General features: G+C 47.3%; 1 pseudogene; it reads left to right on the top strand.

The window, feature by feature from the left end:
* The first annotated feature begins 11,289 nt into the window (after window positions 1-11,289).
* LOC101661003 lies at window positions 11,290-11,832 on the top strand (annotated as a pseudogene).
* The last annotated feature ends 1,210 nt before the right edge of the window (window positions 11,833-13,042 follow it).

Below are 13,042 nucleotides of genomic sequence, written 5' to 3'. Positions count from 1 at the left end.
GGGGGTGCACTTTGTTGTTTGGGGGCTGTGCAAAAGCCCACACCAACATCCACTGTTTAGCTTTTTACTTTGTTAGAAAATCTGTTGTTGCCTTGGGCAGAACTGAGTTGATTTGGCCACCCCTAAGGATCGCTGGAAGGATCCCTGGTGGCATAATGGCTACAAGTTGGGCTTATAATCACAAGGCCAGGAGCTCAAACCCACTACCCGCTATGTGGGAGAGTGATAAGGTTTTCTACTCCCATAGGGAATGACAGTCTCAGAAACCCACAGAGACGGCTCGACTCTGTTCCATTGGGTCGCTATGAGTTGGAATTGACCTGATGACAGTAGGTTAAGTTTAGTTTTTTTTTGTTTTTGAAGTAGGAGCCCTGGTGGTGCTGTCAGGTAAGCATTGGACTGCTAAGGCATGTGCCAATTCAAGCCCTAGTCAGGTGAGTGGTACACCTGGCTGGGCCCAAACTAGGCCAGGTGGGCTTAATTCAGCCAGTAGGGTCAACTAGTATCATCAAGCATGCCTCCTAGCCGAAGGCCCTAACGCTCAGAACCTGGAGACCACCAGCCCTTCTGCTGCTTCTCTACCTTCCGCTGGGCTGTGCTGCGATCTCCCTCTCTGGCCTCAGGCCACCACGTGTGGGCGTGCAGTCCCCGAGGTTGCCCTGTTCAATGACTGTTAACCCTGAAACCTCTTCTGTCCTTTGTAAAAACCCACTTGGACCACAAACCAGGCTTCAGCGTGAATTCTTTTTCGTGCGAAGCCAAGAACCAAGGTATTCCCCACTTGAGAAACCTAACAGCTTGCATGTTGCTATGGTGCTAAACGAGCTTCACCTGACTAGGACAGACAAGGAAGAAAGGCCTAGCATTTTGTGTCCAAAGGGAATCAGTGAAAACCTTATGGACCACATGGCCCAGTCCACAGCTGACGGTAGGGATGGTACAGCACCAGGCCAGATTTTGTTCTGTTGTGCTCTGGGTTCCCATGAGACAAGAGCCAACCCGGTAGCTGAAAAAAACTTCAAGAGAGACTGGAAAATCATGTTTCCAGCTCTTTCCACAGGATTGGGTATCTGCCCTTCTATGCCTGCTTTTCTAAAGCTATAGAAATGTTAGACTCTAAATATCTCCCAAGACAACAAATAATAAATGGAATCAGCAGCAGATTACCCAACAAGCAAGGTAAGCACAGCTTCCTTGTGCTTATTCTCTAATCTGTAGTGAACAATTAAGTTTCCATTGGCAAATAAGCACAAGGAAGTCCTTGTTTATCTTGCTGAAGGGGCCATAAAAACATAAGACAAAGAGACCTTTTACTTTGTATCTTTGGCCAGATCTACATCTATCTGGCCACCTCAAAAGAGTCTGGGGGGGGGGGGAACCCTGGGAGAGAAAGAGTGGCTGTCTGCTCCCGTAGAGTCACCGTCTCAGAAACACACGGCAGCAGTTCTGCCCTGTCCCATAGGATTTCTGTGAGTTAGAATCAACTCGATGGCAGTGATTGGTTGGGGTAAGGAGCCCCAGTGCTGCAGTGGGTTACACATTGGGCTGCTAGCCACAAGGTGAGCAGTTCAAACCCACCAGCTGCTCTGTGCAAGAAAGATGAGGCTTTCTGCATCTGTAAATCCAAAGATTTGGAAACCCGCAGGGGCAGTTCTACAGTTCTACTCTGTCCCTTACAGTCACTAGGAGTCAAACTCAATGGCAGGGAGTTTGGTTGTGGTTCGGTTACTGTGTTTACTAGTTACTCCATCCCTATCCCACCAACACTGCCACTGAGTCCATTCTGACTCATGGCGGCTCTGCCTAGGGCAATGGTTCTCAACCTTCCTCATACCGCGACCCTTTCATCCAGTTCCTCATGTTGTGGTGACCCCCCAACCATAAAATTATTTTCATTGCTACTTCATCACTGTCATTTTGCTACTGTTATGAATCAGGCGACCCCTGTGAAAGGGTCATTTGACCCCCAAAGGGGTCACAACCCACAGCTTGAGCACCGCTGGCATAGGGTTTGGGACTGTAAATCTTTACAGGAACAGAAAGTGGCTGGTGGGTTTGAACCCCCTACGTTGTGGTTAGCAGCCCAACATGTAACACACGGCACCCCCTGGATGCCTTCTGTCTCTGTCAAAAATGTTAAATTTGAAAAGAGGCTTTAAGGGTGGAGGAAGGTACTGTGGTGTGGGAAAGAGAGCCAGAAACCAGAAACAGAATCTTTGATGCGGTGAAAACATGTGAAACTGTTGCCGGGAAACAAAGGTCCAGGCTCACCTGTCACTGGTTCAGCCAAAGACAGACTGAGTCAAGAGACCAGGTTCTTCCTACCAGCACGGGACAGATGAGAAGAGCAAAATTTGCTACCTCCAAACTGCTTCCAATATTCAGTGAAAACCAAGCGAGTTCTATACCTTACACTATATGAAGACAAAAGCAGGCTTTGCAGCGATCCCAGGAGATAATTAGCAGGCTTTGCAATGACCCACTCTGTGTAGGGACCGACTTGATGGCACCTGACAGCAGCAGCAATGACCGGAGGACTCCAAACAATGTGACAAAGGAAGCATGTGTTACAGGAAACCACCTGCATCTCCTGGGTGGTCACATGACCAGTTGATATCTACATTTCTTCAACAATTGTCAATCACCCACCCCTGCGGTCCCAGGCTCCATTGTTTATCTAAATGGCCTTGCCCGCCTCCTTCCAGAGTTAGACCATCAACACTGATTATGTTTTAAATGATTTTTTTTTTTTTTACAGCAAGGGAAGGGGCTGTTGCCTTTTGGATTTTGAACAAGCAATATCTTAAATTACATGATATTTCTAGTACTTTGACACCCCACCCACCCCACCCCACCCCGCCCCCATCAAAACTGCTCACTACAGATTAGTAAGGAAGCACCAGGGAGTCCGTGTTTCCTTCCTGGTTGGGTAAGCTGATGCTGACCAGAATGTATACTTTTGATGGGCGGTCTGTGCTCAGAGAAGGTCTTAGCACATGGATTTTGGCCCCTGCTTCTGGGTGCTCAGTAGGGCCTGGCCTGTCTGCCACCCAAGTGCTGGACATTTTCTAGTGAATGAGTGCTCATGAGACCTGCTGGCAGGCCCGGTCGGCACAGCCTGCCTTTCAGCTCAGCAGAATTTCCTTTGATTCTTGGACACCCGTGAGCTTATTCGTCAATGTCAGTATGCTGAGGACATTTTAAAGAAAACACATAAATTACGACTCAAGCCCATGCTTAATTATTTATAACTGGACCCATTTGTTGAATGGAAGTTCTCCTTTTAGGCTGAGGTCGCAGATCTGCAGGGCTCTCCTACTTCCTCCGTTAGGGAAGTAAATGGCACAGTCTCATCCTGGATTTCGCTCAGAGCGGCCCAGGAATCCAGCAGAGGGGAGCAGATAGCAGACAAGGTCATGGGAGGTCCCGGCTAAGGGGCCCACCATGAAAGGGGCCAGTGCTTTGTGGGGTGGTAGCTGGGGGTGGAGGGAGGTGGGAAAGAAGGGGCACTCAGTGCCTCAGAGTCACCGTCCTCGGCTCTCACGGAAAGAACTGAAGTAGAGGAGGCCTCCGCGTTTATGAGTTATCTGGCTTAAAACACTTCCGTGCACAAACGACTGTGTGTAGAGCGGCTTTCCCGCATCCCCTCCCAGCCGCCCGCTCAGAGATAAGAACACCACCTGGACCTGAAATCGGTCCAGTGCTCGCTGCGCTCATTTGTCTAGGAAAGCACTGGGCACTCAAGGCTAGGTGGGGATTCCACGCAGAGGATGATGCCCAAGGGCTCCATGCCTCCAACTTCGTCGATACAGAGAAGCATTGGGTTAGAACAGGAACGTCTGGAAGCTTCTCTGCAGATGTTCTCCCACAAAAAGGCCAGGCCAGGTGAAGGAGGATCGACTTCCACCATTCCAACCTGCCCATCTCCCCATGCAGCCAAATCAATCCCCTTGGAGTGCTCTGGGACAGCAGAGCAGTGTTTCTCCCAGCCTGCCCTTGGAGAAGCCAAGAGCAGCCACTTTCTCTCAGCCAAACAGCGTCTCCTCATGGAGGCTAGCCTGCATTGAGGGAAGGCACTTTATAGTCAGAGCTACGTACAAAAGTTAGGAAGTCATTAGAATAAAACCAGAAACTTTTGGAACTAAAAGAAACTTGGACACTGAGTTAGTTAATTGTGCCAGCCTGGCCGATAATCACATGTGGGGCTAATTGAAAGGCGGAGGGATAAATGGGTGGTGAGCCTCGCCTTTCTAGTTCTCAGGTCTCTTGCTTTGTGATGGTTGCACCGGGTGCAGCTGCCTTAGCAGTTCCCTGCTTCAGCTTGCAAGAATGACTTCCTACAAGACATCCCCAAGGAGAAGCCACATGGACCTATCCCGATGCAGCCCTGGGTGCTGGAGCAGCCGTGTGGAGACCCCTGCTAGTGCTGAGATGCTTGTTCGTTCACTGACTCAGCTTTCCTCCTGCAGCCGGCATCATTGCCTCTGTTTTGTGAGGTGGAGGACTTTGTGGACTGGTGTTGGGTTAATGGGTTAATGTTGGACTTGTGGGCTTGGGCAGCATTGGATTGGGATGTTTTCGTGATGCACATTTTCTTTACATAAAACTCTCTTATATATGAGTTGCTGTGGATTTGTTTCTCCTAAAGTACCTAAACTATTACAGACACCAACTGCCCTGTTTCAGAGGTGAGAAAAACGGAGACCAAGAAGTGGGGAAATGCCTTGCTCAGGGACCTTTGCGATAAGGACAAATGGAAACAAGATCTTAGGCCTCGTCTGGGACTGACCACCCTAGATACAAAGGCCTTTTCAGGCCTCTGGTTCCCGCACCAAGGGCCAGCTGCATCACCCAGAATTCCTCCCACTTTGGGTACTTCAGAATTATGGACAACCAAAATAGTGTACTACCTAGATGACTTTGCAAAAGAAAAGAAGATGCACCGGGTCCCAAAAACACAAAGGGAAGAGAGCCACCCACAGGAACAGATGACTTGGCCAACCTCGAGTGGAAGCTGTGAGTTAGGCATTGGGCTGCTAATCACCAGGAGACAATTCAAACCCTGCAGGCACTCCCCAGGAGAAAGAAGAAGCTGTCCCCACAGACTTACAGTCTGGGGAACCCTAGAGAAGCTCGTTATGAAGTGGAATTGACTCAATGGCAGTGGGTGGTGACGACCTGTATTCCTTGATGTCATGGACTGAATTATTTCACACACACACACACACACACACTGTCCCCTGGGCTAAGCCATGACTCTCAGTGCTTTGGCGGTTATGTAATGATGTAGCCACTCCATTGTAAGGGGATTGGGATGGGATGCAACACCAGTATTAGGGGAGTTACCCTGTGGCATGGTCTGCCTCACTTTTTATTTTGCAAGAGGTAAACGGAGAGAGAAACAGAGAAGAGGGGCCTACCATCACCAAGAAAGAAGAGCTGGGAGCGGGTCCCCTACACTGGGAGCCTCCTAGACTCCAGAGAAAGACCGGTGCCAAGACGCGGGGACATCTGCAAGGCACGCTGGGCCCACAGAGGCCGAAAGGAAGCAGAACCTATCTCCTAACTGTGCTCAAAGAGAGAAAATAAGAACGCCTTCCCCTGAGGCTGTTGCCCTAAATTTGGACTGTTATCCTCCTAAACTATGAGGAAAGAATGGGAATTCCCGGACACGTAATTGTGCTCATGCGGAAACTGTACACAGATCAAGATACAGTTGTGCGAACAGAACAAAGGAATGCTGCATGGCTTAAAGTCAAGAAAGATGTGCACCAGGGTTGTCTCCTCTCACCATACTTATTCAATCTGCATGCAGATCAAATAATCAGGGAAGCTGGATTTTATGAAGAAGAATGCGGCTTCTAGATTGTAGAAAAACTTAGCAGCTTACAGTATGCAGATGGCACGAGCTTGCTTGCTGAAAGTGAGGACTTGAAGCACTTGCTGATGAAGATCAAGGATTTTAGCCTTCAGTATAGATTAAAACTAAATGTAAAGAACACCAAAATCCTCAGTAGGTTTTTGACCAGTAGGTAGTGTCATGATAAATGGAGAAAAGATTAACATTGTCAACGATTTCCTCTTGCTTGGGTCTACAATCGACGCTCATGGAAGCAGCAGTTAAGAGATCAAATGAAGCATGGCATTGGGTAAATCTGCTACACAAGACCTCCTTAAAGTGTTAAAAACCAAGAAAGCTACTTGAGGAGTAAGGTGTTCCCGACCCACACCATGATATGCTCCATTGTCTGGCATGCGTGTGGAAGTTGGACACTGAATAAGGAAGACCAAAGAAGTATGGATGTGTTTGAATTACGGTGCTGGTGAAGAACATGGAATGTACCATGGGCTGTCAAAAGAACAAACAGATCGATAGGAGAGACCAGTCCCTGGAGGAGGACATCATGTTGGTAAAGGGGCAGCAAAACAGAGGAAGACAGTCCCGAAGACATGTTAACACAGCGGTTACAGCAACGCGCTCTGACACAGCAGGGACTGTGAGGATGGTACAGAGTTGTAACAGATTCAGCAGCATCTAACAGTAGCATCAGAGCAGTGAGAGAACAGATTTCTGTTTGTTCCGGTAGAGTGGTTAGGACCAGTCTCTTTGAGGCATCCTTGAAGCTAAAATCCAAATGACAGGAACAAACTGAGGGGGCACTGAGGAGAACGTTCTAGACTGAGGATAAATAAAACTAGTGCCAAACGACAGCAGAGATGAGCTTGGCACATTGGTCAAATTAACTGGCTGCACTGGAAGCAAGTTACATAAAGATCAATAACTTTTAGCTCCAAATTTGATTTTTCCTAATAGGAAGTTAAAGTCCGAATCTCATGGTATGTGGTTATTTGCCCAAAACAGCTATCATGGACAGGACTTCTCTGTCCCCAAAGATTCTCTTGGATAACCCGATGCCCAGAGCCCCTCAGAAGACCTACAGTTTGTTTAAATGAAATATACCTCCAAATGGAAGCCATTTTGCTCCTTTCTCGCATGTTCATTTTTCAGTGATCAACTAACCAAAGGTATGTCAAAAATAATTGCTACTGGGGCTCCAGTTCTCTCATACACAGGTTTGTTTCCAGCAAAACACACTCACCCACTCCTCTGGGGTCGGTGGGTGCCTGCCGACAAGCTCTCTCAGTGATACTTATCTCCTGAGGGTGTGTGTTAGTCCAGGTAGACTAGGGAAACTAACCCAAGGAGACTCATATATGTATAGGACAGAGCTTTATATCAAAGAGTAATTGTATATTAAGAAAACATTCCAGTCCAGTCCAGATCAAGGTCATAAGTCTGATATTATCCCATATGTCGGATACTAGTCCATAAATTCCTCTTTAGACTCACGCAGCACATGCAACGATACTGAATGCAGGAAGATCACAGCCTATGGGTGGGAAGTGTTGTGGATCCACTGGTGGTGGAAGCATCTCCAGGAATTTGGCTGCCATCAGCATGGCTCCATGTGGCTTGTCATCAGGCAAGTGAAGCAGAGTGTGTGTTCCACCTCCAGTGAGGAAGACAGGAGTTCCCAAAATCCTCAGAAGGCCATGCCCACACAGAGGCATGATTGGCTATGATCTGATTGACAGACTAGACTTCACCCCTTCGCTCAAGTTGCCAGGAGATTATGTAACTGCTACAGGGTGCCTTCAAAAGAAAGGTCCAATCAAAACAGTGCTTTCTAAAGGAGGTCTACTGGATCAATTAAATTCAAGGCACAGAGGTCAGCTCAGAAATTGTGGTGAATCTTGATCAGTTTTCTCAAAGGATACAGGACAATCAGGGGGGCATTTACAATGAAGAAATTTGAGGAAACTGGAAAACTGTGTTGGTGGTGGGTGGGGGAAAGGCAAATTTTACAGATTAAAGAACCCTTAAATAGTTACTAGATTCTCAAAGTCTTCCAGCATTACCCCCAGGAAAATAGGTATATTAGAAAAGATACAAACAAAAGAATCATTAGAATCTCATTGGAAGAGTCTGTATTTAATCCTCCTCACCAGTTCATGGGCAGCCAACTCAAACTCTCACTGCCATAAAGACCCTATAGGTCAGAGTAGAACACAGCTTCTTTGGGTTTCTGATACCTTAAATCTTTATGGGAGTAAACAGCCTTATCTTTCTCCTGCAGAGCAGCTGATGAGTTCAAACCACAAACCTTGTGGTTAGCTGCTCAATGTGCCACCCACTAGACCACCGTCTCCTTGAAAATTAGAGGAAATAAAATCTTGGATCCATTAAAAAGGGCTAAGACTCCTATTTGGATTAGCTAACACACCAGAAAATTGAAAGTTACATTTGAATGACCCTGTGACCAGAGTCCTGTTGGAGTAGTGGGTTACAAGTTGGGCTGAAAATCACAAGGTCAGCAGTTCTAAACCACCAGATGAGGTTTTCTGCTCCCATAAACAGTTGTAGTGTTAGAAACCCACAGGGCTGATTCTAGTCTGTTCGATAGGGGCATTATGAGTCAGAATGAACTTGATGGTAGTGAAGTGGTTTTTGTTTGTTTGTTTAGTTTTTGAGTGACCAGACGCAGATAACATCTGAAGCAGAAAGCAGACCCAAGACCCTGGACCAAGCCTGAAAATGCACCTTTTTAACCTTTTATTCATTCTGCCTTCGACTAATATTTTCCTAGCGTAGACAAATGCCTATGCTCATATTTTAATTGTTAGGTATGTGGTCCCCTCCCAACCCCGGGTCAGTCTAGCCTTCCCTGGTGGGTCTCTCCACTCTAGGGATGAAATTGGGCTACTCTTGATCGATGGGTACAAGGAGAAATAGCTTATTATATCAGAAGCCAAAATTACTAGATTTTCCATTGACATATGGTCCCTTTTGGGAATCTTAACAAACCCAGGCCATAAATTAATCTTCAGTGTTAACATACCCTTCCTTTACTAAATAAAGTCTCCCAAGAAGAGCTACCGAGTCTTCCAAACCTGCCAACAGGTCCATATCAACAACGGTGGGACCTATTGGCCTAGCTAAGTCCCTAAGTGGGGAGACTAAGTCAAGTTGCTCCCTCTCACTGAGAATAATCTAACCACACCCCAAATGAATAACCCACCTGTCACCAGACCTACGAGATGGCTTCCAATGTCTGAGTGTGCATCACTTATAGAATGATCATTTATTGATTTATCTGACACCAATGGGTTACAACCCTAGGGATCTCTTGGGTAGCCCTTCACAGCATCTTTGGATTATGGGGATTATTCAATTATTATGTGGATTATTCAATGCTTCAGATGAGGTGCTTTGGCTCTGGCTCTTGCCAGGCTGGGTTGATGCACTCTGGGCCTGAGCTGGACTCAAAGGCTTATCTTACCTGGACTCCCTTTACCATCTAGAGCACCCATATTAAGAGCTTGATAGTCTCGATCCATGCGTCAATGGCTTGGCGATTTAAAGGCAGTGTTTACAGCTCAGCTAGGACTTGAAGATGTTAGGACACATGTAGAAAGAATAACCAAATATGTATAAAATGCCCTAAGTGACAGGGTCCATGGCCTTCAAGAGGTCAGTAGCAATGATAAAAATAAGTTGTACTCCAAAAGAGAATGGCCTTTGGCATTCCCACCACAGCCGGGGGAAGACCTGTGCCATGATAAATCTGACTGCTGTGCTATGGTCCCACAGAGAGTGTTAATGTGACATGTTAAAGGACTTTCAAGCTGAAGCTGATTGCATCTGCAATCAATCATGACTCCCTGGCCTTTCCTTGATGCTCCCCTTTTTCTGCTTGAACCCTGGAGTTCTTTGCCTTTTAACTCAGCACTGCCAGCTCAAGCTGCATTATTCCCTAAGAAAATCCTCTTTCTTTCACACCAGCAGAGGACAGGATTTTCTGCTTTGACAGCTGCTAACCAAAAAAGCATTGGCCCCAGCTGTTCCACGGGGCAAGTGTTGGCAGCCTGCTTCTGCAAAGTCTGACCACCTTGGAAACTCGATTCTCCTCTGTCTTACAAGGTCACCGTGAATGGAATCAACTCCATAGCAGTGGGTTATGAGTTCTCCAAGGTGACAGGGTGATCTCATGTTAACTTAATTGACGACATCTTCAAAGGCCTTTCAATATATCTTTTGGGGAAATGCCATTCAGTCCCCACATTCTTAGCATAATACAAATGTCTGTTTGCCAACACACATACACACACACACACATTTTATATCCTTAGCATATTTGTACCTCTATGATAGTTTTCATCCATGATGTCCTGCAATTTTACGTTGTGCCATGCACTGAAGATAGGGGCGAGCCCCCAGCATAGCACCTGGCCCTGAGCAGATAATTTGTGCTCATCTCTTCTCTCATTCAACAAACACTCATGGCGACCCCATGCACAGAGGGATCATTAGATCATTGTGATCCCTAGAGATTTCATTGGTTGATTTCCAGAAGCAAATCACCAGACTTTTCTTCCTAGTCTTTCTTAAGAAAGCTCTGCTGAAACCTGTTCACCCTCAGAGCAACTCGAAGGGCCCCAGTGACAGATGAGTAGATGCTTCAAATGAGGCGCATTGGTCGGGAGCTGAACCCCGGTCTCCTGAACAGAAGGTGAGAAATCTACCATCACTGCCCTCTAACAAAAGGAGCAAACATTGGGCTGTGATCTACAGGGTCAGAAGTTTGAAACCACCGGTTGCTTCATGGGAGAAAGCAGGGCTTTCTCCTCCAGTTAACAGCTGTAGTCTCAGAGACCCACAGGGCAGTTCTCCTCTGTCCTACAGGGTCACTATGAGTAGGCATCAACTCAATGACAGTGAGGTTTCTGTTTGGCCCTCTAACAAGGGGCCCATGCCAAGTACTGAACTTGAAGTTGCAATGCCCTGCTCGCTAAATTTTATGATGCTGCCCTTGAGAAAATACACGGGACATGTATCCTTTATACATGTACAGTTCAATGACATTGATTACATTCTTCCAGTGCTGCAAACGTTTTTACCATTTGATGCTCCTCCTTCATCGACATAGACTCAGTGCCCACTTCCCATCCAATCTTTATAGTTGTTGTCCATTTGATCCCATCGAGATAGTTCTTTAAAAGCATGTGCTCAGGGCAGGCATTCTTCACTAACTCAGTGACACTGCTGCTTGCTTTAAAGAGCCCCAGTGGGGTCTACCATTGGCCGCCCCTGTGCAGCATTCCTTCCTTTCTCTACCCTTATGTGTGGCCTGCGGGTCTCCAAGGGTCTGCGCAACCTTGGAGAGGCCTGGCTGCGCGCGCGCGGGCATCGTGCGCTCAGAGGGCGCTGGGAGCTGAGAGAGTCACAGCATGGCAGAGAACCGGGGAGGAGCGGAGGCGGGACTGGAGCCCGTGGAACACACCCTTTGGAAGCGGCTTCCCCACTGCCTGCCCCGGAGGCCCAATGACATCTACTTCAACATGAAGACGGATTTCAAGGCCCAGCTGGCCCGCTGCCAGAAGCTGCTGGACAGAGGGTCGCGGGGTCAAAATGCCTGCCCTGAGATCTGCATTCACAGCCTGGGCCTAGCCATCAACCGCGCATAAACTTCGCGCTCCAGCTGCAGGCAGGTAGCTTCGGGGCTTTGCAGGTGGCCGCCAATACGTCCACCGTGGAGCTGGTGGATGAGCTGGAGCCAGAGACCGATAGTCGCGAGCCACTCATCCGCATCCGCAACAACTCAGCCATCCATATCCGGGTCTTTCGGGTCATACCCAAGTAGCAGAAATGAAGTTGGAACCCCTTCGGCCTCCACCCCCCCCACAGTTCGGCTGAGAGGTGGCTCTCTGTACTCAGGACTTCCGGGACCCACCGCGCAATGACTGAATTGGAAGGAAGGAAATGGACCGATACCAGGGGAGTAGCTCGAGTCTTCGTAGTTTTTAACTGTTGTTCATGTAATAAAAACTACCACTTTTTTTTCTTTTTTTCTTTTTTTTTCTTTTTTTTTTTAATTTTTTAAACATTTTATTAGGGGCTCATACAACTGTTATCCCAATCCATACACACATCAATTGTGTAAAGCGCATTTGTACATCGTTTCTCAAAACATTTTCTCACCATTAAAACCCCCGACATTAGGTCCTCATTTTTCCCCTCCCTCCCCGCTCCCCCCTCCCACATGAACCCTTGATAGTTTATAAATTGGTATTTTGTCACATCTTGCCCTGTCCGACGTCTCCCTTCACCCACTTTTCTGTTGTCCGTCCCCCAGGGAGGAGGTCACATATAGTTCCTTGTAATCGGTTCCCTCTTTCCTACCCACTCTCCCTCTACCCTCCCAGTATCACCACTCACACCACTGGTCCTGTAGGGATCATCAGCCCTGGATTCCCTGTATTTTCAGTTCCTATCTGTACCAGTGTACATCCTCTGGTCTAGCCAGACTTGCAAGGTCGAATTCGAGTCATGGTAGTGGGAGCGGGGAGGAAACATTTAGGAACTAGAGGAAAGTTGTATTTCTCATCGTTGTTACATCGCACCCTGACTGGCTCATCTCCTCCCCATACCCCTCTGCAAGGGGATCTCCAGTGGCCTACTACTGGGCTTTGGGTCTCCACTCCGCACTCCCCCCATCATTCACTACGGTAAGATTTTTTGTTAAAAGTACCACTTTTTATTGTGTTAAAATAAAATAAAAATAAAGAACCCCAGTGGCTTATCAGGCTATGCATTGGGCTGCTAACCACAAAGTCAGCAGTTTACATCCACCAGCTGCTCCAAGGGAAAAAGATGAAACTTTCTGCTCCCGTAAAAATGTACAGCCTCGAAGTGCCTCGATGCCCCCCTCAAAGTGACATGATGGGTTTTGATCTGTCGGGCAAGGATCTGAACTTAGAAGAATTGGTTTGAAAAGTTTTCCCCTGGTACCTATCCCCATGCTTAAGGTAAACAGATCAATCGAATGGGAGATGGAACTGTGTAGAGCAACAACTCATGCATGGGTTGGGGTGCATGGCGGAAACATACTCACATAGACATCTCGTCCCTACAGTGTTCAGAGTGATGTGTCATTGGGAAAAATGATGATGATGTTACCAATGCAAAACGCCTTATGCCCCA

The sequence above is a fragment of the Echinops telfairi genome, unplaced genomic scaffold (genome assembly GCF_000313985.2).
Source record: "Echinops telfairi isolate 266 unplaced genomic scaffold, ASM31398v2 ScPeMD7_5;HRSCAF=22, whole genome shotgun sequence".
Classification (NCBI taxonomy): domain Eukaryota; kingdom Metazoa; phylum Chordata; class Mammalia; order Afrosoricida; family Tenrecidae; genus Echinops; species Echinops telfairi.
Note: the sequence above shows the minus strand (reverse complement) of the source record. Positions and strands in the feature narration are given on the sequence as shown.